Source organism: Anthonomus grandis, chromosome 6 (genome assembly GCF_022605725.1).
Source record: "Anthonomus grandis grandis chromosome 6, icAntGran1.3, whole genome shotgun sequence".
Classification (NCBI taxonomy): Eukaryota; Metazoa; Arthropoda; class Insecta; order Coleoptera; family Curculionidae; genus Anthonomus; species Anthonomus grandis.
Window position 1 is genome coordinate 31,804,187 of NC_065551.1, and position 26,884 is coordinate 31,831,070.

Consider the following 26,884-nt stretch of genomic DNA (forward strand, 5'->3'; position numbering starts at 1 on the left):
CCCAAACTTTGATGGTCGATATCTTGGCTTCTATGGGAGCTATCGGGAAAATTCCAACGGTTTTGTCTTAGTTTCGTCATTGTGAATCCAACGAGACCATCCGCAAGGTCGTAGCATTTACGATAGCCGAGATATGGCATTTTTGATGCCCATTTTTGGCCTCAAAAACGGACGTCGAAAATGACTTTTTCAGGATTTTCAAAGTGCTCTCATTCCCTTAGTTCTGCTCGGATCCTGTTATAACCCGGTGTTTTCGTAATCTTGATGATCAGAATAAGACGCTGGTATACTTAGTTTGATTTCGAAAAAAATCAATTTTTGGTGAAAAAAATCGATACGGGGGGGTATACCCGAAAAATAAAAAAACCCAAACTTTGAAGGTCGATATCTCGGCTTCTATGGGAGCTATCGGGAAAATTCCAACGGTTTTGTCTTAGTTTCGTCATTCTGAATCCAACGAGACCACCCGCAAGATCGTAGCTTTTACGATAGTCGAGATATGGACTCTCACGAGATGTGTCTCAAAAACGGACGTCGAAAACGACTTTTTCAGGATTTTCAAAGTGCTCTCATTCCCTTAGTTCTGCTCGGATCCTGTTATAACCCGGTGTTTTCGTAATCTAGATGATCAGAATAAGACGCTGGTATACTTAGTTTGATTTCGAAAAAAATCAATTTTTGGTGAAAAAAATCGATACGGGGGGGTATACCCGAAAAATAAAAAAACCCAAACTTTGAAGGTCGATATCTCGGCTTCTATGGGAGCTATCGGGAAAATTCCAACGGTTTTGTCTTAGTTTCGTCATTCTGAATCCAACGAGACCACCCGCAAGATCGTAGCTTTTACGATAGTCGAGATATGGCATTTTTGATGCCCATTTTTGGCCTCAAAAACGGACGTCGAAAACGACTTTTTCAGGATTTTCAAAGTGCTCTCATTCCCTTAGTTCTGCTCGGATCCTGTTATAACCCGGTGTTTTCGTAATCTTGATGATCAGAATAAGACGCTGGTATACTAAGTTTGATTTCGAAAAAAATCAATTTTTGGTGAAAAAAATCGATACGGGGGGCTATACCCGAAAAATAAAAAAACCCAAACTTTGAAGGTCGATATCTCGGCTTCTATGGGAGCTATCGGGAAAATTCCAACGGTTTTGTCTTAGTTTCGTCATTGTGAATCCAACGAGACCATCCGCAAGGTCGTAGCATTTACGATAGCCGAGATATGGCATTTTTGATGCCCATTTTTGGCATCAAAAACGGACGTCGAAAACGACTTTTTTAGGATTTTCAAAGTGCTCTCATTCCCTTAGTTCTGCTTGGATCCTGTTATAACCCGGTGTTTTCGTAATCTAGATGATCAGAATAAGACGCTGGTATACTTAGTTTGATTTCGAAAAAAATCAATTTTTGGTGAAAAAAATCGATACGGGGGGGTATACCCGAAAAATGAAAAAAACCCAAACTTTGAAGGTCGATATCTCGGCTTCTATGGGAGCTATCGGGAAAATTCCAATGGTTTTGTCTTAGTTTCGTCATTGTGAATCCAACGAGACCATCCGCAAGGTCGTAGCATTTACGATAGCCGAGATATGGCATTTTTGATGCCCATTTTTGGCCTCAAAAACGGACGTCGAAAACGATTTTTTCAGGATTTTCAAAGTGCTCTCATTCCCTTAGTTCTGCTCGGATCCTGTTATAACCCGGTGTTTTCGTAATCTAGATGATCAGAATAAGACGCTGGTATACTTAGTTTGATTTCGAAAAAAATCAATTTTTGGTGAAAAAAATCGATACGGGGGGGTATACCCGAAAAATGAAAAAACCCAAACTTTGATGGTCGATATCTTGGCTTCTATGGGAGCTATCGGGAAAATTCCAACGGTTTTGTCTTAGTTTCGTCATTGTGAATCCAACGAGACCATCCGCAAGGTCGTAGCATTTACGATAGCCGAGATATGGCATTTTTGATGCCCATTTTTGGCCTCAAAAACGGACGTCGAAAATGACTTTTTCAGGATTTTCAAAGTGCTCTCATTCCCTTAGTTCTGCTCGGATCCTGTTATAACCCGGTGTTTTCGTAATCTAGATGATCAGAATAAGACGCTGGTATACTTAGTTTGATTTCGAAAAAAATCAATTTTTGGTGAAAAAAATCGATACGGGGGGGTATACCCGAAAAATAAAAAAACCCAAACTTTGAAGGTCGATATCTCGGCTTCTATGGGAGCTATCGGGAAAATTCCAACGGTTTTGTCTTAGTTTCGTCATTCTGAATCCAACGAGACCACCCGCAAGATCGTAGCTTTTACGATAGTCGAGATATGGCATTTTTGATGCCCATTTTTGGCCTCAAAAACGGACGTCGAAAACGACTTTTTCAGGATTTTCAAAGTGCTCTCATTCCCTTAGTTCTGCTCGGATCCTGTTATAACCCGGTGTTTTCATAATCTAGATGATCAGAATAAGACGCTGGTATACTTAGTTTAATTTCGAAAAAAATCAATTTTTGGTGAAAAAAATCGATACGGGGGGGTATACCCGAAAAATGAAAAAACCCAAACTTTGAAGGTCGATATCTCGGCTTCTATGGGAGCTATCGGGAAAATTTCAACGGTTTTGTCTTAGTTTCGTCATTCTGAATCCAGCAAGACCACCCGCAAGATCGTAGCTTTTACGATAGCCGAGATATGGCATTTTTGATGCCCATTTTTTGCCTCAAAAACGGACGTCGAAAACGACTTTTTCAGGATTTTCAAAGTGCTCTCATTCCCTTAGTTCTGCTCGGATCCTGTTATAACCCGGTGTTTTCGTAATCTTGATGATCAGAATAAGACGCTGGTATACTTAGTTTAATTTCGAAAAAAATCAATTTTTGGTGAAAAAAATCGATACGGGGGGGTATACCCGAAAAATGAAAAAACCCAAACTTTGAAGGTCGATATCTCGGCTTCTATGGGAGCTATCGGGAAAATTCCAATGGTTTTGTCTTAGTTTCGTCATTTTAAATCCAACGAGACCACCCGCAAGATCGTAGCTTTTATGATAGCCGAGATATGGTATTTTTGATGGCCATTTTTGGCCTCAAAAACGGACGTCGAAAACGACTTTTTCAGGATTTTCAAAGTGCTCTCATTCCCTTAGTTCTGCTCGGATTCTGTTATAACCCGGTGTTTTCGTAATCTAGGTGACCCAAATAACACGCTGGTATACTTAGTTTGATTTCGAAAAAAATCAATTTTTGGTGAAAAAATTCGATACGGGGGGGTATACCCGAAAAATGAAAAAACCCAAACTTTGAAGGTCGATATCTCGGCTTCTATCGGAGCTATCAGAAAAATTCCAACGGTTTTGTCTTAGTTTCGTCATTCTGAATCCAACAAGACCATCGGCAAGATCGTAGCTTTTACGATAGCCGAGATATGGCATTTTTGATGCCCATTTTTGGCCTTAAAAACGGACGTCGAAAACGACTTTTTTAGGATTTTCAAAGTGCTCTCATTCCCTTAGTTCTGCTCGGATCCTGTTATAACCCGGTGTTTTCGTAATCTAGATGATCAGAATAAGACGCTGGTAAACTTAGTTTGATTTCGAAAAAAATCAATTTTTGGTGAAAAAAATCGATACGGGGGGGTATACCCGAAAAATGAAAAAACCCAAACTTTGAAGGTCGATATCTCGGCTTCTATAGGAGCTATCGGGAAAATTCCAATGGTTTTGTCTTAGTTTCGTCATTGTGAATCCAACGAGACCATCCGCAAGGTCGTAGCATTTACGATAGCCGAGATATGGCATTCTTGATGCCCATTTTTGGCCTCAAAAACGGACGTCGAAAACGACTTTTTCAGGATTTTCAAAGTGCTCTCATTCCCTTAGTTCTGCTCGGATCCTGTTATAACCCGGTGTTTTCGTAATCTAGATGATCAGAATAAGACGCTGGTATACTTAGTTTAATTTCGAAAAAAATCAATTTTTGGTGAAAAAAATCGATACGGGGGGGTATACGCGAAAAATGAAAAAACCCAAACCTTGAAGGTCGATATCTCGGCTTCTATGGGAGCTATCGGGAAAATTCCAACGGTTTTGTCTTAGTTTCGTCATTGTGAATCCAACGAGACCATCCGCAAGATCGTAGCTTTTACGATAGTCGAGATATGGCATTTTTGATGCCCATTTTTGGCCTCAAAAACGGGAGTCGAAAACGACTTTTTCAGGATTTTCAAAGTGCTCTCATTCCCTTAGTTCTGCTCGGATCCTGTTATAACCCGGTGTTTTCGTAATCTAGATGATCAGAATAAGACGCTGGTATACTTAGTTTGATTTCGAAAAAAATCAATTTTTGGTGAAAAAAATCGATACGGGGGGGTATACCCGAAAAATAAAAAACCCAAACTTTGAAGGTCGATATCTCGGCTTCTATGGGAGCTATCGGGAAAATTTCAACGGTTTTGTCTTAGTTTCGTCATTCTGAATCCAACAAGACGACCCGCAAGATCGTAGCTTTTACGATAGCCGAGATATGGCATTTTTGATGCCCATTTTTGGCCTCAAAAACGGACGTCGAAAACGACTTTTTCAGGATTTTCAAAGTGCTCTCATTCCCTTAGTTCTGCTCGGATCCTGTTATAACCCGGTGTTTTCGTAATCTTGATGATCAGAATAAGACGCTGGTATACTAAGTTTGATTTCGAAAAAAATCAATTTTTGGTGAAAAAAATCGATACGGGGGGGTATACGCGAAAAATGAAAAAACCCAAACTTTGAAGGTCGATATCTCGGCTTCTATGGGAGCTATCGGGAAAATTCCAACGGTTTTGTCTTAATTTCGTCATTCTGAATCCAACGAGACCACCCGCAAGATCGTAGCTTTTACGATAGTCGAGATATGGCATTTTTGATGCCCATTTTTGGCCTCAAAAACGGACGTCGAAAACGACTTTTTCAGGATTTTCAAAGTGCTCTCATTCCCTTAGTTCTGCTCGGATCCTGTTATAACCCGGTGTTTTCGTAATCTAGATGATCAGAATAAGACGCTGGTATACTTAGTTTGATTTCGAAAAAAATCAATTTTTGGTGAAAAAAATCGATACGGGGGGGTATACCCGAAAAATAAAAAACCCAAACTTTGAAGGTCGATATCTCGGCTTCTATGGGAGCTATCGGGAAAATTTCAACGGTTTTGTCTTAGTTTCGTCATTGTGAATCCAACGAGACCATCCGCAAGGTCGTAGCTTTTACGATAGCCGAGATATGGCATTTTTGATGCCCATTTTTGGCCTCAAAAACGGACGTCGAAAACGATTTTTTCAGGATTTTCAAAGTGCTCTCATTCCCTTAGTTCTGCTCGAATCCTGTTATAACCCGGTGTTTTCGTAATCTAGATGATCAGAATAAGACGCTGGTATACTTAGTTTGATTTCGAAAAAAATCAATTTTTGGTGAAAAAAATCGATACGGGGGGGTATACGCGAAAAATGAAAAAACCCAAACTTTGAAGGTCGATATCTCGGCTTCTATGGGAGCTATCGGGAAAATTCCAACGGTTTTGTCTTAGTTTCGTCATTGTGAATCCAACGAGACCACCCGCAAAATCGTAGCTTTTACGATAGCCGAGATATGGCATTTTTGATGCCCATTTTTGGCCTCAAAAACGGACGTCGAAAACGACTTTTTCAGGATTTTCAAAGTGCTCTCATTCCCTTAGTTCTGCTCGGATCCTGTTACAACCCGGTGTTTTCGTAATCTAGATGATCAGAATAAGACGCTGGCATACTTAGTTTGATTTCGAAAAAAATCAATTTTTGGTGAAAAAAATCGATACGGGGGGGTATACCCGAAAAATGAAAAAACCCAAACTTTGATGGTCGATATCTCGGCTTCTATGGGAGCTATCGGGAAAATTTCAACGGTTTTGTCTTAGTTTCGTCATTCTGAATCCAACAAGACGACCCGCAAGATCGTAGCTTTTACGATAGCCGAGATATGGCATTTTTGATGCCCATTTTTGGCCTCAAAAACGGACGTCGAAAACGACTTTTTCAGGATTTTCAAAGTGCTCTCATTCCCTTAGTTCTGCTCGGATCCTGTTATAACCCGGTGTTTTCGTAATCTTGATGATCAGAATAAGACGCTGGTATACTAAGTTTGATTTCGAAAAAAATCAATTTTTGGTGAAAAAAATCGATACGGGGGGCTATACCCGAAAAATAAAAAAACCCAAACTTTGAAGGTCGATATCTCGGCTTCTATGGGAGCTATCGGGAAAATTCCAACGGTTTTGTCTTAGTTTCGTCATTGTGAATCCAACGAGACCATCCGCAAGGTCGTAGCATTTACGATAGCCGAGATATGGCATTTTTGATGCCCATTTTTGGCATCAAAAACGGACGTCGAAAACGACTTTTTTAGGATTTTCAAAGTGCTCTCATTCCCTTAGTTCTGCTTGGATCCTGTTATAACCCGGTGTTTTCGTAATCTAGATGATCAGAATAAGACGCTGGTATACTTAGTTTGATTTCGAAAAAAATCAATTTTTGGTGAAAAAAATCGATACGGGGGGGTATACCCGAAAAATGAAAAAAACCCAAACTTTGAAGGTCGATATCTCGGCTTCTATGGGAGCTATCGGGAAAATTCCAATGGTTTTGTCTTAGTTTCGTCATTGTGAATCCAACGAGACCATCCGCAAGGTCGTAGCATTTACGATAGCCGAGATATGGCATTTTTGATGCCCATTTTTGGCCTCAAAAACGGACGTCGAAAACGATTTTTTCAGGATTTTCAAAGTGCTCTCATTCCCTTAGTTCTGCTCGGATCCTGTTATAACCCGGTGTTTTCGTAATCTAGATGATCAGAATAAGACGCTGGTATACTTAGTTTGATTTCAAAAAAAATCAATTTTTGGTGAAAAAAATCGATACGGGGGGGTATACCCGAAAAATGAAAAAACCCAAACTTTGATGGTCGATATCTTGGCTTCTATGGGAGCTATCGGGAAAATTCCAACGGTTTTGTCTTAGTTTTGTCATTGTGAATCCAACGAGACCATCCGCAAGGTCGTAGCATTTACGATAGCCGAGATATGGCATTTTTGATGCCCATTTTTGGCCTCAAAAACGGACGTCGAAAACGATTTTTTCAGGATTTTCAAAGCGCTCTCATTCCCTTAGTTCTGCTCGGATCCTGTTATAACCCGGTGTTTTCGTAATCTAGATGATCAGAATAAGACGACTCTCACGAGATGTGTATTTCGAAAAAAATCAATTTTTGGTGAAAAAAATCGATACGGGGGGGTATACCCGAAAAATGAAAAAACCCAAACTTTGATGGTCGATATCTTGGCTTCTATGGGAGCTATCGGGAAAATTCCAACGGTTTTGTCTTAGTTTCGTCATTGTGAATCCAACGAGACCATCCGCAAGGTCGTAGCATTTACGATAGCCGAGATATGGCATTTTTGATGCCCATTTTTGGCCTCAAAAACGGACGTCGAAAATGACTTTTTCAGGATTTTCAAAGTGCTCTCATTCCCTTAGTTCTGCTCGGATCCTGTTATAACCCGGTGTTTTCGTAATCTTGATGATCAGAATAAGACGCTGGTATACTTAGTTTGATTTCGAAAAAAATCAATTTTTGGTGAAAAAAATCGATACGGGGGGGTATACCCGAAAAATAAAAAAACCCAAACTTTGAAGGTCGATATCTCGGCTTCTATGGGAGCTATCGGGAAAATTCCAACGGTTTTGTCTTAGTTTCGTCATTCTGAATCCAACGAGACCACCCGCAAGATCGTAGCTTTTACGATAGTCGAGATATGGCATTTTTGATGCCCATTTTTGGCCTCAAAAACGGACGTCGAAAACGACTTTTTCAGGATTTTCAAAGTGCTCTCATTCCCTTAGTTCTGCTCGGATCCTGTTATAACCCGGTGTTTTCGTAATCTAGATGATCAGAATAAGACGCTGGTATACTTAGTTTGATTTCGAAAAAAATCAATTTTTGGTGAAAAAAATCGATACGGGGGGGTATACCCGAAAAATAAAAAAACCCAAACTTTGAAGGTCGATATCTCGGCTTCTATGGGAGCTATCGGGAAAATTCCAACGGTTTTGTCTTAGTTTCGTCATTCTGAATCCAACGAGACCACCCGCAAGATCGTAGCTTTTACGATAGTCGAGATATGGCATTTTTGATGCCCATTTTTGGCCTCAAAAACGGACGTCGAAAACGACTTTTTCAGGATTTTCAAAGTGCTCTCATTCCCTTAGTTCTGCTCGGATCCTGTTATAACCCGGTGTTTTCGTAATCTAGATGATCAGAATAAGACGCTGGTATACTTAGTTTGATTTCAAAAAAAATCAATTTTTGGTGAAAAAAATCGATACGGGGGGGTATACCCGAAAAATGAAAAAACCCAAACTTTGATGGTCGATATCTTGGCTTCTATGGGAGCTATCGGGAAAATTCCAACGGTTTTGTCTTAGTTTTGTCATTGTGAATCCAACGAGACCATCCGCAAGGTCGTAGCATTTACGATAGCCGAGATATGGCATTTTTGATGCCCATTTTTGGCCTCAAAAACGGACGTCGAAAACGATTTTTTCAGGATTTTCAAAGCGCTCTCATTCCCTTAGTTCTGCTCGGATCCTGTTATAACCCGGTGTTTTCGTAATCTAGATGATCAGAATAAGACGCTGGTATACTTAGTTTGATTTCGAAAAAAATCAATTTTTGGTGAAAAAAATCGATACGGGGGGGTATACCCGAAAAATGAAAAAACCCAAACTTTGATGGTCGATATCTTGGCTTCTATGGGAGCTATCGGGAAAATTCCAACGGTTTTGTCTTAGTTTCGTCATTGTGAATCCAACGAGACCATCCGCAAGGTCGTAGCATTTACGATAGCCGAGATATGGCATTTTTGATGCCCATTTTTGGCCTCAAAAACGGACGTCGAAAACGACTTTTTCAGGATTTTCAAAGTGCTCTCATTCCCTTAGTTCTGCTCGGATCCTGTTATAACCCGGTGTTTTCGTAATCTAGATGATCAGAATAAGACGCTGGTATACTTAGTTTGATTTCGAAAAAAATCAATTTTTGGTGAAAAAAATCGATACGGGGGGGTATACCCGAAAAATAAAAAAACCCAAACTTTGAAGGTCGATATCTCGGCTTCTATGGGAGCTATCGGGAAAATTCCAACGGTTTTGTCTTAGTTTCGTCATTCTGAATCCAACGAGACCACCCGCAAGATCGTAGCTTTTACGATAGTCGAGATATGGCATTTTTGATGCCCATTTTTGGCCTCAAAAACGGACGTCGAAAACGACTTTTTCAGGATTTTCAAAGTGCTCTCATTCCCTTAGTTCTGCTCGGATTCTGTTATAACCCGGTGTTTTCGTAATCTAGGTGACCCAAATAACACGCTGGTATACTTAGTTTGATTTCGAAAAAAATCAATTTTTGGTGAAAAAATTCGATACGGGGGGGTATACCCGAAAAATGAAAAAACCCAAACTTTGAAGGTCGATATCTCGGCTTCTATCGGAGCTATCAGAAAAATTCCAACGGTTTTGTCTTAGTTTCGTCATTCTGAATCCAACAAGACCATCGGCAAGATCGTAGCTTTTACGATAGCCGAGATATGGCATTTTTGATGCCCATTTTTGGCCTTAAAAACGGACGTCGAAAACGACTTTTTTAGGATTTTCAAAGTGCTCTCATTCCCTTAGTTCTGCTCGGATCCTGTTATAACCCGGTGTTTTCGTAATCTAGATGATCAGAATAAGACGCTGGTAAACTTAGTTTGATTTCGAAAAAAATCAATTTTTGGTGAAAAAAATCGATACGGGGGGGTATACGCGAAAAATGAAAAAACCCAAACTTTGAAGGTCGATATCTCGGCTTCTATAGGAGCTATCGGGAGAATTCCAACGGTTTTGTCTTAGTTTCGTCATTTTAAATCCAACGAGACCACCCGCAAGATCGTAGCTTTTACGATAGCCGAGATATGGTATTTTTGATGCCCATTTTTGGCCTCAAAAACGGACGTCGAAAACGACTTTTTCAGGATTTTCAAAGTGCTCTCATTCCCTTAGTTCTGCTCGGATCCTGTTATAACTCGGTGTTTTCGTAATCTAGATGATCAGAATAAGACGCTGGTATACTTAGTTTAATTTCGAAAAAAATCAATTTTTGGTGAAAAAAATCGATACGGGGGGGTATACGCGAAAAATGAAAAAACCCAAACTTTGAAGGTCGATATCTCGGCTTCTATGGGAGCTATCGGGAAAATTCCAATGGTTTTGTCTTAGTTTCGTCATTGTGAATCCAACGAGACCATCCGCAAGGTCGTAGCATTTACGATAGCCGAGATATGGCATTCTTGATGCCCATTTTTGGCCTCAAAAACGGACGTCGAAAACGACTTTTTCAGGATTTTCAAAGTGCTCTCATTCCCTTAGTTCTGCTCGGATCCTGTTATAACCCGGTGTTTTCGTAATCTAGATGATCAGAATAAGACGCTGGTATACTTAGTTTAATTTCGAAAAAAATCAATTTTTGGTGAAAAAAATCGATACGGGGGGGTATACGCGAAAAATGAAAAAACCCAAACCTTGAAGGTCGATATCTCGGCTTCTATGGGAGCTATCGGGAAAATTCCAACGGTTTTGTCTTAGTTTCGTCATTGTGAATCCAACGAGACCATCCGCAAGATCGTAGCTTTTACGATAGTCGAGATATGGCATTTTTGATGCCCATTTTTGGCCTCAAAAACGGGAGTCGAAAACGACTTTTTCAGGATTTTCAAAGTGCTCTCATTCCCTTAGTTCTGCTCGGATCCTGTTATAACCCGGTGTTTTCGTAATCTAGATGATCAGAATAAGACGCTGGTATACTTAGTTTGATTTCGAAAAAAATCAATTTTTGGTGAAAAAAATCGATACGGGGGGGTATACCCGAAAAATAAAAAACCCAAACTTTGAAGGTCGATATCTCGGCTTCTATGGGAGCTATCGGGAAAATTTCAACGGTTTTGTCTTAGTTTCGTCATTCTGAATCCAACAAGACGACCCGCAAGATCGTAGCTTTTACGATAGCCGAGATATGGCATTTTTGATGCCCATTTTTGGCCTCAAAAACGGACGTCGAAAACGACTTTTTCAGGATTTTCAAAGTGCTCTCATTCCCTTAGTTCTGCTCGGATCCTGTTATAACCCGGTGTTTTCGTAATCTTGATGATCAGAATAAGACGCTGGTATACTAAGTTTGATTTCGAAAAAAATCAATTTTTGGTGAAAAAAATCGATACGGGGGGGTATACGCGAAAAATGAAAAAACCCAAACTTTGAAGGTCGATATCTCGGCTTCTATGGGAGCTATCGGGAAAATTCCAACGGTTTTGTCTTAATTTCGTCATTCTGAATCCAACGAGACCACCCGCAAGATCGTAGCTTTTACGATAGTCGAGATATGGCATTTTTGATGCCCATTTTTGGCCTCAAAAACGGACGTCGAAAACGACTTTTTCAGGATTTTCAAAGTGCTCTCATTCCCTTAGTTCTGCTCGGATCCTGTTATAACCCGGTGTTTTCGTAATCTAGATGATCAGAATAAGACGCTGGTATACTTAGTTTGATTTCGAAAAAAATCAATTTTTGGTGAAAAAAATCGATACGGGGGGGTATACCCGAAAAATAAAAAACCCAAACTTTGAAGGTCGATATCTCGGCTTCTATGGGAGCTATCGGGAAAATTTCAACGGTTTTGTCTTAGTTTCGTCATTGTGAATCCAACGAGACCATCGGCAAGGTCGTAGCTTTTACGATAGCCGAGATATGGCATTTTTGATGCCCATTTTTGGCCTCAAAAACGGACGTCGAAAACGATTTTTTCAGGATTTTCAAAGTGCTCTCATTCCCTTAGTTCTGCTCGAATCCTGTTATAACCCGGTGTTTTCGTAATCTAGATGATCAGAATAAGACGCTGGTATACTTAGTTTGATTTCGAAAAAAATCAATTTTTGGTGAAAAAAATCGATACGGGGGGGTATACGCGAAAAATGAAAAAACCCAAACTTTGAAGGTCGATATCTCGGCTTCTATGGGAGCTATCGGGAAAATTCCAACGGTTTTGTCTTAGTTTCGTCATTGTGAATCCAACGAGACCACCCGCAAAATCGTAGCTTTTACGATAGCCGAGATATGGCATTTTTGATGCCCATTTTTGGCCTCAAAAACGGACGTCGAAAACGACTTTTTCAGGATTTTCAAAGTGCTCTCATTCCCTTAGTTCTGCTCGGATCCTGTTACAACCCGGTGTTTTCGTAATCTATGATCAGAATAAGACGCTGGCATACTTAGTTTGATTTCGAAAAAAATCAATTTTTGGTGAAAAAAATCGATACGGGGGGGTATACCCGAAAAATGAAAAAACCCAAACTTTGATGGTCGATATCTCGGCTTCTATGGGAGCTATCGGGAAAATTTCAACGGTTTTGTCTTAGTTTCGTCATTCTGAATCCAACAAGACGACCCGCAAGATCGTAGCTTTTACGATAGCCGAGATATGGCATTTTTGATGCCCATTTTTGGCCTCAAAAACGGACGTCGAAAACGACTTTTTCAGGATTTTCAAAGTGCTCTCATTCCCTTAGTTCTGCTCGGATCCTGTTATAACCCGGTGTTTTCGTAATCTTGATGATCAGAATAAGACGCTGGTATACTAAGTTTGATTTCGAAAAAAATCAATTTTTGGTGAAAAAAATCGATACGGGGGGCTATACCCGAAAAATAAAAAAACCCAAACTTTGAAGGTCGATATCTCGGCTTCTATGGGAGCTATCGGGAAAATTCCAACGGTCTTGTCTTAGTTTCGTCATTGTGAATCCAACGAGACCATCCGCAAGGTCGTAGCATTTACGATAGCCGAGATATGGCATTTTTGATGCCCATTTTTGGCATCAAAAACGGACGTCGAAAACGACTTTTTTAGGATTTTCAAAGTGCTCTCATTCCCTTAGTTCTGCTTGGATCCTGTTATAACCCGGTGTTTTCGTAATCTAGATGATCAGAATAAGACGCTGGTATACTTAGTTTGATTTCGAAAAAAATCAATTTTTGGTGAAAAAAATCGATACGGGGGGGTATACCCGAAAAATGAAAAAAACCCAAACTTTGAAGGTCGATATCTCGGCTTCTATGGGAGCTATCGGGAAAATTCCAATGGTTTTGTCTTAGTTTCGTCATTGTGAATCCAACGAGACCATCCGCAAGGTCGTAGCATTTACGATAGCCGAGATATGGCATTTTTGATGCCCATTTTTGGCCTCAAAAACGGACGTCGAAAACGATTTTTTCAGGATTTTCAAAGTGCTCTCATTCCCTTAGTTCTGCTCGGATCCTGTTATAACCCGGTGTTTTCGTAATCTAGATGATCAGAATAAGACGCTGGTATACTTAGTTTGATTTCAAAAAAAATCAATTTTTGGTGAAAAAAATCGATACGGGGGGGTATACCCGAAAAATGAAAAAACCCAAACTTTGATGGTCGATATCTTGGCTTCTATGGGAGCTATCGGGAAAATTCCAACGGTTTTGTCTTAGTTTTGTCATTGTGAATCCAACGAGACCATCCGCAAGGTCGTAGCATTTACGATAGCCGAGATATGGCATTTTTGATGCCCATTTTTGGCCTCAAAAACGGACGTCGAAAACGATTTTTTCAGGATTTTCAAAGCGCTCTCATTCCCTTAGTTCTGCTCGGATCCTGTTATAACCCGGTGTTTTCGTAATCTAGATGATCAGAATAAGACGCTGGTATACTTAGTTTGATTTCGAAAAAAATCAATTTTTGGTGAAAAAAATCGATACGGGGGGGTATACCCGAAAAATGAAAAAACCCAAACTTTGATGGTCGATATCTTGGCTTCTATGGGAGCTATCGGGAAAATTCCAACGGTTTTGTCTTAGTTTCGTCATTGTGAATCCAACGAGACCATCCGCAAGGTCGTAGCATTTACGATAGCCGAGATATGGCATTTTTGATGCCCATTTTTGGCCTCAAAAACGGACGTCGAAAATGACTTTTTCAGGATTTTCAAAGTGCTCTCATTCCCTTAGTTCTGCTCGGATCCTGTTATAACCCGGTGTTTTCGTAATCTTGATGATCAGAATAAGACGCTGGTATACTTAGTTTGATTTCGAAAAAAATCAATTTTTGGTGAAAAAAATCGATACGGGGGGGTATACCCGAAAAATAAAAAAACCCAAACTTTGAAGGTCGATATCTCGGCTTCTATGGGAGCTATCGGGAAAATTCCAACGGTTTTGTCTTAGTTTCGTCATTCTGAATCCAACGAGACCACCCGCAAGATCGTAGCTTTTACGATAGTCGAGATATGGCATTTTTGATGCCCATTTTTGGCCTCAAAAACGGACGTCGAAAACGACTTTTTCAGGATTTTCAAAGTGCTCTCATTCCCTTAGTTCTGCTCGGATCCTGTTATAACCCGGTGTTTTCGTAATCTAGATGATCAGAATAAGACGCTGGTATACTTAGTTTGATTTCGAAAAAAATCAATTTTTGGTGAAAAAAATCGATACGGGGGGGTATACCCGAAAAATAAAAAAACCCAAACTTTGAAGGTCGATATCTCGGCTTCTATGGGAGCTATCGGGAAAATTCCAACGGTTTTGTCTTAGTTTCGTCATTCTGAATCCAACGAGACCACCCGCAAGATCGTAGCTTTTACGATAGTCGAGATATGGCATTTTTGATGCCCATTTTTGGCCTCAAAAACGGACGTCGAAAACGACTTTTTCAGGATTTTCAAAGTGCTCTCATTCCCTTAGTTCTGCTCGGATCCTGTTATAACCCGGTGTTTTCATAATCTAGATGATCAGAATAAGACGCTGGTATACTTAGTTTAATTTCGAAAAAAATCAATTTTTGGTGAAAAAAATCGATACGGGGGGGTATACGCGAAAAATGAAAAAACCCAAACTTTGAAGGTCGATATCTCGGCTTCTATGGGAGCTATCGGGAAAATTCCAATGGTTTTGTCTTAGTTTCGTCATTTTAAATCCAACGAGACCACCCGCAAGATCGTAGCTTTTACGATAGCCGAGATATGGTATTTTTGATGCCCATTTTTGGCCTCAAAAACGGACGTCGAAAACGATTTTTTCAGGATTTTCAAAGTGCTCTCATTCCCTTAGTTCTGCTCGAATCCTGTTATAACCCGGTGTTTTCGTAATCTAGATGATCAGAATAAGACGCTAGTATACTTAGTTTGATTTCGAAAAAAATCAATTTTTGGTGAAAAAAATCGATACGGGGGGGTATACCCGAAAAATGAAAAAACCCAAACTTTGAAGGTCGATATCTCGGCTTCTATGGGAGCTATCGGGAAAATTTCAACGGTTTTGTCTTAGTTTCGTCATTCTGAATCCAGCAAGACCACCCGCAAGATCGTAGCTTTTACGATAGCCGAGATATGGCATTTTTGATGCCCATTTTTTGCCTCAAAAACGGACGTCGAAAACGACTTTTTCAGGATTTTCAAAGTGCTCTCATTCCCTTAGTTCTGCTCGGATCCTGTTATAACCCGGTGTTTTCGTAATCTTGATGATCAGAATAAGACGCTGGTATACTTAGTTTGATTTCGAAAAAAATCAATTTTTGGTGAAAAAAATCGATACGGGGGGGTATACCCGAAAAATGAAAAAACCCAAACTTTGAAGGTCGATATCTCGGCTTCTATGGGAGCTATCGGGAAAATTCCAATGGTTTTGTCTTAGTTTCGTCATTTTAAATCCAACGAGACCACCCGCAAGATCGTAGCTTTTATGATAGCCGAGATATGGTATTTTTGATGCCCATTTTTGGCCTCAAAAACGGACGTCGAAAACGACTTTTTCAGGATTTTCAAAGTGCTCTCATTCCCTTAGTTCTGCTCGGATTCTGTTATAACCCGGTGTTTTCGTAATCTAGGTGACCCAAATAACACGCTGGTATACTTAGTTTGATTTCGAAAAAAATCAATTTTTGGTGAAAAAATTCGATACGGGGGGGTATACCCGAAAAATGAAAAAACCCAAACTTTGAAGGTCGATATGTCGGCTTCTATCGGAGCTATCAGAAAAATTCCAACGGTTTTGTCTTAGTTTCGTCATTCTGAATCCAACAAGACCATCGGCAAGATCGTAGCTTTTACGATAGCCGAGATATGGCATTTTTGATGCCCATTTTTGGCCTTAAAAACGGACGTCGAAAACGACTTTTTCAGGATTTTCAAAGTGCTCTCATTCCCTTAGTTCTGCTCGGATTCTGTTATAACCCGGTGTTTTCGTAATCTAGGTGACCCAAATAACACGCTGGTATACTTAGTTTGATTTCGAAAAAAATCAATTTTTGGTGAAAAAATTCGATACGGGGGGGTATACCCGAAAAATGAAAAAACCCAAACTTTGAAGGTCGATATCTCGGCTTCTATCGGAGCTATCAGAAAAATTCCAACGGTTTTGTCTTAGTTTCGTCATTCTGAATCCAACAAGACCATCGGCAAGATCGTAGCTTTTACGATAGCCGAGATATGGCATTTTTGATGCCCATTTTTGGCCTTAAAAACGGACGTCGAAAACGACTTTTTTAGGATTTTCAAAGTGCTCTCATTCCCTTAGTTCTGCTCGGATCCTGTTATAACCCGGTGTTTTCGTAATCTAGATGATCAGAATAAGACGCTGGTATACTTAGTTTGATTTCGAAAAAAATCAATTTTTGGTGAAAAAAATCGATACGGGGGGGTATACCCGAAAAATGAAAGAACCCAAACTTTGAAGGTCGATATGTCGGCTTCTATGGGAGCTATCAAAAGCTAATCAAAGACTATGTAAAACATGGTCGTTGATTGAGTGTTTTGGGAATAATTTAGGATCATAGAAGTAAACCTATCTAAAATATTATTAAAATATTTAATTTTTACAAAAATGCTTTTTATTAGGTTACCTTTACGCTAATAAAGTACGTTAAAATACGCATAAAGAGTTCATAAACCGTAAAATTATTTATTAATTAAAGCATAATCTATTATTAATAAATATTTATCACGTAAATATTTTTTGACGACGTCACTGGTAAAGATTCTTTGTGTCGGTGGAATTAAAACTGCGATTAAGCGGCGTTGCGATATTGTTGCCTTTTCCTCTAATATACGTTATCTGCATTTATTTAACTTTGAATATTGCCTTCTTTATAGAGTATCTTATCATATTTTATTAAAGTGGAACAGTAGTATTGTTTCGTGCCTGTCAAAATAAGTGACAATTTTTTATAATATTATAAACAGTTTTTTTGCTATTTCTACATTTGACATCAATGCATCAGAGCTGCAAGCAAATAAACTGTCCATAGTTTTACGGCAATACTAATTTTAGCCTTTCAATGTTCTAAGCTTCAAATTTTAAAAATTAATCCAACCCTTGGCAGACTAAAAATTCAGCTTAAAAAAATATTTCGAATACCAACTCGTAAAAAATACCTTCACAACATAGGAAAATGTATTTAAATTCTTAGCACTCATGAAAAATAACCCCGAAAGCTTAAAAGGGTTAAAAAAATGTTTCGGGTACAATTTTTTGCAGAGTTTCTCTTTCAAATTGCACCCATCTCTGTTGCCTATTATTCGCACAAATAAATGCATAATATTTGAGGTTTAAATCCGCTCATAGAACAAACCAAAAAAAAATACACCCCATTTAAAAAAACTTTCCATCGAAATCATTTAATTCAACTAGTACAATGGGCGCGAGTTTTAAAAATAGTTAATTCTCCTTTGAAACGAAACTCGTGCAAAAACGACGCGAAAACTAATTAAAACATATGCTCGGTGGCAAAGGGCCAAATAACCCGGCAAAAAAAAAGAACACAGAATAAAAAAGTCAGGTCGGTCCTATGTAGCGCGGCCGGTTATTTTGTTTTATATAACATTCCCGAAAAGCGGGACCATAAAGAATCCCGCTCGCAGTCCCGTTTTGTATTTGAGAATGTTTCGGATTATTCCGGGGTGTCGGCCGTGAAATTTTAATGGTTTTTGATGCCCGTAGTTCCGAGGAGGAGTCGCGGCCTAATGGCACTTTTAAGGAAAAAAAATTGAAAAATTTACGAGGACTAGAACGGTTGCTCAACTGATGTTAAAACTATTTGACAACATTTCAAAGATTAAAGGAAAGGATAGATAATAAGCAAAGTTAGCAAAGTCTGAGATAACGACTCTCTAATGAGATTGGTAGCCCAGAAACACCGAGGATGGACACTTCTAAATTTGCAATACAAAAATTTCGAATTTAATATGAACTCAGCCCAATAAGAACGAGCCGCATGGAGGGAAATTTCCAAAAACTCTACAGCCGGATAATGTTGATAAACCGTCTTCGTTAGCATGGCTTAGAGCCAATTACCTCTACAAACTACTCTACAAATCAAAAACTGAGGGTTTCTTTATGGCTATCCAAGATAGAGTAATAAGAACACAAAATTACGAGAAACACTACTTTCAACTTGAAGTCGAATTAGAGCACAAAATGTAATATAGTGGGTGACTTGATAAAACACATCATGCAGGTTGCCAGCAACTTGCAACAGATTGGATAATAAGGCCTATCTAGGTAACCACAACCAAGCTGCTAAGATTACGCATTGTAATTATTCTAATTTTGTTTATGGGCCATTCCTTGATGTTTCCAGTAGGTACAAACTGCAAAAAATACAAAATTCTTGCATTCGCTGTGTTTATGGGTTGCGAAGACGGGTTCACGTAACTTGTAAGCTGAAAGAATTAAACTGGCTCAATGTGCAAAATAGAGAAAAACTTCATTATTGTTGTTTCTTGTTTAGACTTTTAAAAAACAATTATTCAGCCTACTTACGTAATGAACTTTAAACAGGAATCTCTAGACATAACCAAACAACACGCACGGTTTTAAAATTTGACATACCCCGTCACAGCACTCCAATTTTTCAAAGGTCATTTTCTTTCTGTGCATCAAAGCTAATAAATACATATAATATTAATGACTATGTTAACACGTCTTTTCAAAGCTTTAAAAATAGATTAAGTATTAGTTGAAAGTATTAGTTAGAAGTATTGGTTGAAAGTCAATAATAAAATAGAGTACTTAATGACTGTGTTCAACTTAGGAACAATTTTAATTTTAATTTTATTTCACCAATTTATTTGTTTTTGGATAGTTCTTCTCCTTGTGTTTTATTTATATTGCTATTATTGCAGAATATCTTATATATATATATATATATATATATATATATATACAGGGTTACTGGTAATTCGATACATTCCTTTGGAGATGTGATAGGGGAGGGGGTAAGAAGTAAATTGAACCCTAATATGTATTATGTAAAAGTTGATAGTTTTCGACGTATTTAATTTTTTCTGTTTTTCTTCAAAATGTAGACCTTAGTGGTTTAAAAGGCAGTTTCCAGAAAATCCGCTGTATATTTTTTTAACTTTTTAATAAAAATACATGCTCAACACAATAGTGTTACGTTTGTAATGGCAAAAGTCCCGCAAATAGTTGTAGCCATAGGTAAATTCTCGATGCAAAGTGTAATTTTTTTTTCTTAAATAAAATACTACACTTTCTAGTGGATATTTTTTGAAAAAAAATTATGCTACATTCTTCAAAATTTACGTAAAACTTTCTTATTACACTTTTTATAAGTTGATAAAAATATTCAAACATTATTCTATATGCATTAAATTTCATAGTTCAGACATCTTTTAATTTAATCAGCAAATGGTAAAACGATACTAAGGAAAATAGGCGTATCTGCCATAACTCAAAATCTAAAAACAAGTTGCAATTTTTATTAATGCCACTGAGTTTTTAAGAAAAAATTACTATAAACTCCATATCTTTCATTTTAGTGAAGTTTATCGTAATAGGTGGCACGTTAAAAAATACAAAACCTTCATTATCTCAAAACACTGTTTTTGCAGATACGCCCATTAGCTTATGGAGGGCAGTATAAGGAATTCGTAATATTTCCCAGTAAAATCCAATTTATGCTTTATGAAAAAAAACAATGTTATATAGAGAGAACTTTCAAAGGAATATCAATTAGCTCAATAATTTTAACCTGAAAATTTAATTTTAATATCTCCATATGCTTAGAAATATATAGGCATAATTGTTCTTGTAATTAGAATCTAATATTTAAGTAAATTAATCCGATAAGCCTAAGCCAAAGTAGCAGAAACTATACCATATAGTCAGACACAATTAAATTTAACATACCTACAGCATTTACAACTAACGAACAACTTAAAGTTCGCCTTTAAACTATAATTCCATGGCAAAACTTTAAACAATACTATACAATTACCAATAAAGGGCGAACGTTAATGCGCCTTTAATAACAACTTGGTAATGACTGACGGTTTTCTAGCGTGATTGCTGATGTCAGTTATAGCGTTGTCAAAACCGAATTGTTTAATAATCATTATCCGCACGAAGAAACTTTTCCGCGCATTTTGCGGGCATACACGAAAGATTCGCCCCGTTAAATCATCATCGGTTATTTTTGGTAGTCAGGAAGATTGTTTGACCGACATTTTTTCAACAGTTATTTATTTCTTAGATAATTTTATGTTTTGTGTTTTTACTTTAATCTTAATTTTTTTTATACAAATTAAACTAGACATCCCAATAATACATCTCGGAAACTAGAGTAGATTTAAAGTCGATTAAATGAAGGCAAAGTTGCGCTTCTAAAATTCCATTTAAAATATAGAGGGTTTACTTTCGGAAAAGGCAAAAATTAAATCAACCCCCGTTACCGTATGTACGTCGCGCGAAATCCAATAATTCTCACACCGCGGGTCGTATCTACTGTTTATAGTTTCGGATGCCCGGGCCCGCTCTTTCAAGTTTGTTATCGCGAAAATAAGTTTAAAACGAGCGAAATTAAAAGGGGATCGCGTAGTCGGTGCACGTTTACGATGTGACGGTACGTGCCTGTGGTGGAAAACGCCTTCGCCAACATCAGAAGGAAAACGCGCCCATTTTCAGTTTTCAGCATCGTCGTTTTCATTTTGTGCCAACATAACAGCGTCCTCCCCGGGTGTGAGTTAAAAAATTATAATAAAAGACAAATATTAAATGGCGAATACCAACCACTCGAATAGGAGAATCAAGAACAATCAATTTATGGCAACAAAATATATATATCTTTACAAAATTGTAGATAAAATATCAGTAAACCGACCCTATCTGTAGATCATGTCTACCCAAACTTGCTAATACTACTACCAACAAACTCGCGAGAAATATACAGGGTGTAAATAAATAGATGCGAAAAAATCCAGGGACTGGTTCTTGGATAAAATTAAAAAAAAAAACTATATAGGAACGTATGTCCTAGAAGTCCTAATTTTTGAGATACCAGGTGGTAAAGATTAAAGAAAATTATTTGTTTTTTTACAATACCTGTGAAGCCCCTGTAGATATTTTAGTAATATTTGGTATGCATCTAAAGGCATTTTCTGAGGCTCACTAATTTTTTAAATTTGTATCAGTGACTTTCGTGCAAGTAAATATTTTTGATGAAAAATATGGTACACCACTGTTTGCTTAACCTTTTATCCTTTTTTTTGTTTTTTCTTAACCTTTCAAATAATGAATTCAACCTGTTAAATGCATATCAAATTTTATTAAAATGTCTACAGAGGTTTTACAGGTATTATAATAAAAACATATATATCTTAAATCTTTTAAGACATATGTTCATATAAAGTTTTTTTCTTAAAATTTATCCAAGAATCAGTCCCTGAATTTTTTCGCATCTATTTATTTACACCCTAAATATTGTGGATCATTTTGGTCTAGTAGGGTATCAAAAGAAATAAAAATAATTTTTTTCATTATATGTACATGGGCTTAACCCAAGAAAAACCCAACTTTCATTTTCATTTAACATTTTGTTACTTTTAAAATTCGACTTCCATTTTCAAAAACCTCCGAAAATTTACCCCAGACTTTTAAACCATACAACAAAAACGTTAATAAACTAAAAACCTTCTCATTCTCATTAATCATCTTCTAAAGTTCGAAAAATCAACAAATTGCCTGCCCATAACGACTAAACGGCCCTATAAACCATAGTGGGCGATCCTAATTAATATTAATTTCATCTCGGGATGTTAAACTTCATGAAGTTGAAGGCTTCACCCCCCGCCTCAGCGGTCCAGTTAATTTTGCTAAATTGTTTATTAGCTTTCGCGGTGGCTAAAATAACCCATAACCTGACGGTTTGGGCTAATGGCTCGGAAATGGCATAGTGTTCCGACCAGGTATAATGGACTTTATTAGCTAAATAGCTTTAAACTGATTATGGACCAAGTCTATGGGGTAAATGCAGCTTTGGAAGTTAAATAGGTAAAGGAAGAAAATCTTTATGTAAAAAATTGCGCCTTAAGTGTAAAGGTCCAGGAGGTAATTTATTTCTTAAGTTCTTCGTGGAACCGAAGGTATATTTCATTCAATATTTAACAGTTTAGCTGGTTTATGAGCTGAAAAGGGTCAGTTTCTGGCTATTCGTTACGCTAAAAGACCACTTTAGGATTCTGGCTAATATACATTTATTTTATGCGGTAAAGAAGGAGTTACTGGAATCGTTGGTATAAGATAACTTAACGTGAACAAAAAAAAATTTTGGTTTATGTCGCATAACTTAATTGAGTACGTTATACATTTTCTTTTAGTAGTAATTTTTCACCCTTGTTAAATTTTTATTTGTATTTTTTTTCCAGGGATTTTTTATTGCATTTGAATTAAATATTTGTTTTTTTTTTTAATCTAATCCTAATTTAATTCAATCATTCAATTCTTGCAGATGTTGTGATTTAATTTTAATTGTTCTCTTTGCAATCTTAATTTGGAGATTAAACTTAAGAAAAAATTGTGAAAGGACAATGTAAACTGAAAGTGAAGAAGAAAATGCTAACATCGTTACGGAAACGCGTTGAGACTAAAATAAAGACTATTGATTTGTGGTAAAATTGCTTTGTGATTCTAGAAACTCACCCAATAAAAGATCGCAGAAAAATCGTAAGTGAAAGAAATTAAATAATAAAAATAGTATAAACAAGAAAAGAGTAAAGTAAGAATAACATATAATTGTAATTTTTATTTCTTTGCCTCTTTGATTTTTCTCCTTAATTTTTCATTTTAATTTCCTGCGTTTATATTTTTATTTTTATGGTTTCTCGTGATAATATTTTAATTATATTTTCAATAAAATTAGATAAAAGAATATAAAAAAGTCAAAAAATTAGTTAGTTAATTGTCGACTTTCGTTTTTACCTTGCAGGAAAGTAGAGAAAAAAATTAAATTATTTGGAATTGAAAATTTTTAAATCAAATTGAAATTTTCATTAGAAATTAGAATAAGCTGGACAATATTCAAATGGAAATAAATTTATTTGAGAACAAAAATTAAAATGAACAAAAGTTACTAAGTAAAAGTTAAAAGTTGTAAAAATTTAAATTTAAGAACTAAAAAAATTGTGCAAAGAAGTAGAACTGAAAAAAAAACGAAAAAAACATAATTTAACCAATATCTAATGTATAGGTAATTTTATATATATTTTTTTTGTATTTATGCAAAAAAAAAATTTTTTTAATATTATCGGTTGCTTCAGGCATTTTTTTAAATATTTTAATATAAATTTTTCAATACACAGTGATACATTTTATTCCTTTCTTTATTTACTTTCGGTAAAATTTTTGTTTTTTATTGTTTTTTCTTAAAGCATTCTCATCTAATTTCCATGGTTCTCTTTACCATTCTCCCTTATCTAAGTTCTAAATGATATTAAAAAAAATATATTTAACACTAAATTATTTTTTTATTGACAACATTGAAATCAAATTATTACGTTCAATAGAATTAATTTAAATGCAAATGACCAGAACAACAGCTTAATAAATGATTGAATTAAATAACCTGGAAATAGGATAAGAAAAACCATAAATTATAGTAAAAAGTTTTTAATCTTAAGCAATATATAAAAAAAATAAACATTCACAAAACAATTAACAAGAAACCTATTAAAAAAATACATTCCATATAGACTAATATTCTATGATTATGTCTTTTATAACTCCTGATGTTCCAGTAAGTTTTTTGATTTTTTAAATATTACTATGTGTGCTATTAATATTTTATCTTCTTATGAAATATTTATTGTTTTTATTCTGGGTATTTTCTATTAAAAATGATTTACTCTTATTCGCAAATAATTCAAATTACTGAATCAATTTTATCTTAATATTTACATCCTCAATTGTGAAATTTGTGGCGCTTTTAACCATTTCATTTATATTTTTAATTTGTCATTTTCACCTTAAGGAAAAGCAGAAAGAAAATTGGTTAGGAAGCATTGAAATTAAATTGAAATGCTCAAAAGAAATTAAACTAAAAAACTTTTAAATGAAAATAAGTTTGCTTGACAAGAAAAATTAAATTGAAAATGTAGTAACTGAAAAAAAAGGGAAAAAATGCAATCAATATTTTAATTTTTTTGATCATTATAATTATAGTTAATTCTTGCAGATATTGTGGTTTAATTTAATTGTAGTCTTTATAATCTTAATTTAGAGATTAAAATTAACAAAACATTGTGAAAAGAACAATGTAAACTCAAAGTTTTTAATATTTTCCCGAAGATGCTAACATCGTTAACGAAACAAGTTTTGAAAATAAAATAAAGACTTGATTAGTGGTAAAATTGCTTTGTGATTCTAGAAACGCAGGCAATAAAGGCTTGCAGAAAAATGGTAAGTGAGAGAAATTAAATAACTAAAATAGTATCAACAAGAAAAGAGTAAAGTAAGAAATTATTAGTGTTGGTCGTATCCAATTAAAATATGCCTTGCGAGGTTCATAATATATAATAGTAATTTTGTTAAATAGTTTGTTTTTTTTCTTCTTAATTTTTCATATTAATTTACTGCGTTTATGTTTTTATTTTTATGGTTTCTCGTGACAATATTTTAATTATATTTTCAATAAAATTAAATAAAAGAATATAAGAAATTCAAAAAATTAGTTAGTTAGTTGTCGATTTTATTTTAATTTTTACGTTGTAGGAAAGCAGAGAAAAAAATTAAATTATTTATAATTGAAAACTTTTTAAATTAAATTGAAATTTTCATTAAAAATTAGAATAAACTGAACAATCTTCAAATGGATATAAATTTATGTGAGAACAAAAATTAAAATGAACAGTTACTAAGTAAAAATTAAAAGTTGTAGAAATATAAATTTGAAAATTAAAAAACTGTGCAAAGGAGTAAAACTGAAAAAAAACGAAAAAAAAATTAATCCAAAATGATAAGAAAAAAACATCAACCTAATAAAAAATAAAAAAAGAGAACCAAAAGATTAAAAAAATTATTTTGTTTTATCTATCTAATGTTTAGGTAATTTTATATATTTTTTTTTGTATTTATGTAAATTTTTTTTTTTTAATATTATCGGTTGCTTTAAGCATTTTGTTGAACATTTGAATTTCTTTCTTTATTTTATATATTTAATTACTTCCGTTAAATTTTTTTTTTGATTTTTTTTATTCTTAAAGCATTCTGATCTAATTTTCTGAATTAATTTAAATGTAAATGACCAGGACAGCTTAATAAATGATTGAATTAAATAAACTGGAAATAGGATAAGAAAAAGTATAAAATCTATTAAAATGTTTTTAAACTTAAGCAAACAAAAGAAAATTAGTTAGGAAATATTGAAATTAAATTAAAATTCTCGAAAAAAAATTAATTCAATCATTATTTTAATTTTTCTGATGCAGAAAAATAGTAAATAAAAGAAGTTAAATAATAAAAATAGTATAAACAAGAAAAGAGTAAAGTAAGAAATTACTAGTGTAGATCGTATCCAATTAAATTATGCCTTGTGAGGTTCGTAATCTATAATTGTAATTTTTATTTCTTCCCTCTTTGTTTTTTCTTCTTCATTTTTCACATTAATTTTCTGCGTTTATATTTTTATGGTTTCTCTTGACAATATTTTATTTACATTTTCAATAAAATTAGATAGAAGAATATAAAAAAGGTAAATAGATTGAGGCCCTAATTAAGTTAAAACTTGTATATCGTATCCAATTAATAATAAATTTATTACAAAAAATCGATTTCTGAATTTGGCTATTGATTTAAATTAAATTTTGTAAAATGATTATCAGACTGTCACAACTTTTAGAAGATATAAAAAACTACCCCAGAAACTTCACTATTACTACAACTTAACCACTTAATTAAAGCATATTAAACCAATTTAAATGTTTCCAGTACACAAAAAATTGAAACCATATTATCAATAATTCCTAAAGGAAATTAATATAAATCTAATTATTATTACATTTCATTCAAAAGCAATATGCTAATGAATCTACCAATTTGTCCGCCGGTCGTATTATTAACATGCGAATTACTATTTATACGATCCCTGACCTGTTTATCAGCCTAATCAGGGCATAGCGATAAAACCAATAATAGAATAACAGATTTAATTATCTATTTCGTATAAATAACCTAATGGTCGTTTGTTTTGTGGGATTGAAACCGAAAAAGGGCACGTTCGGTGCATTTAAAATACATAACAGAGGTAGAGATTTATAATAAAAAACTCAAAAAGGGAGGTTTAGGGTAACTCATGAAACAGAATATTTATTTTATTGTATGATTATGGATAAAATCCAATGTTAATAAAATAATTTTTATTATTTAAAGGCTTACATGCCAAAGCCTTTTTTGTTTGATCTATAAATTAATTAATAAATATGGCTTTT

General features: G+C 35.5%; 1 protein-coding gene across 2 annotated transcripts in view; it reads right to left on the reverse strand.

Moving 5' to 3' along the window:
• The window catches only part of LOC126737632 (uncharacterized), a 161,252-nt gene that overhangs the window by 65,819 nt on the left and 68,549 nt on the right, over window positions 1-26,884 (reverse strand). The gene's annotated exons all lie outside the window — the stretch shown is intronic.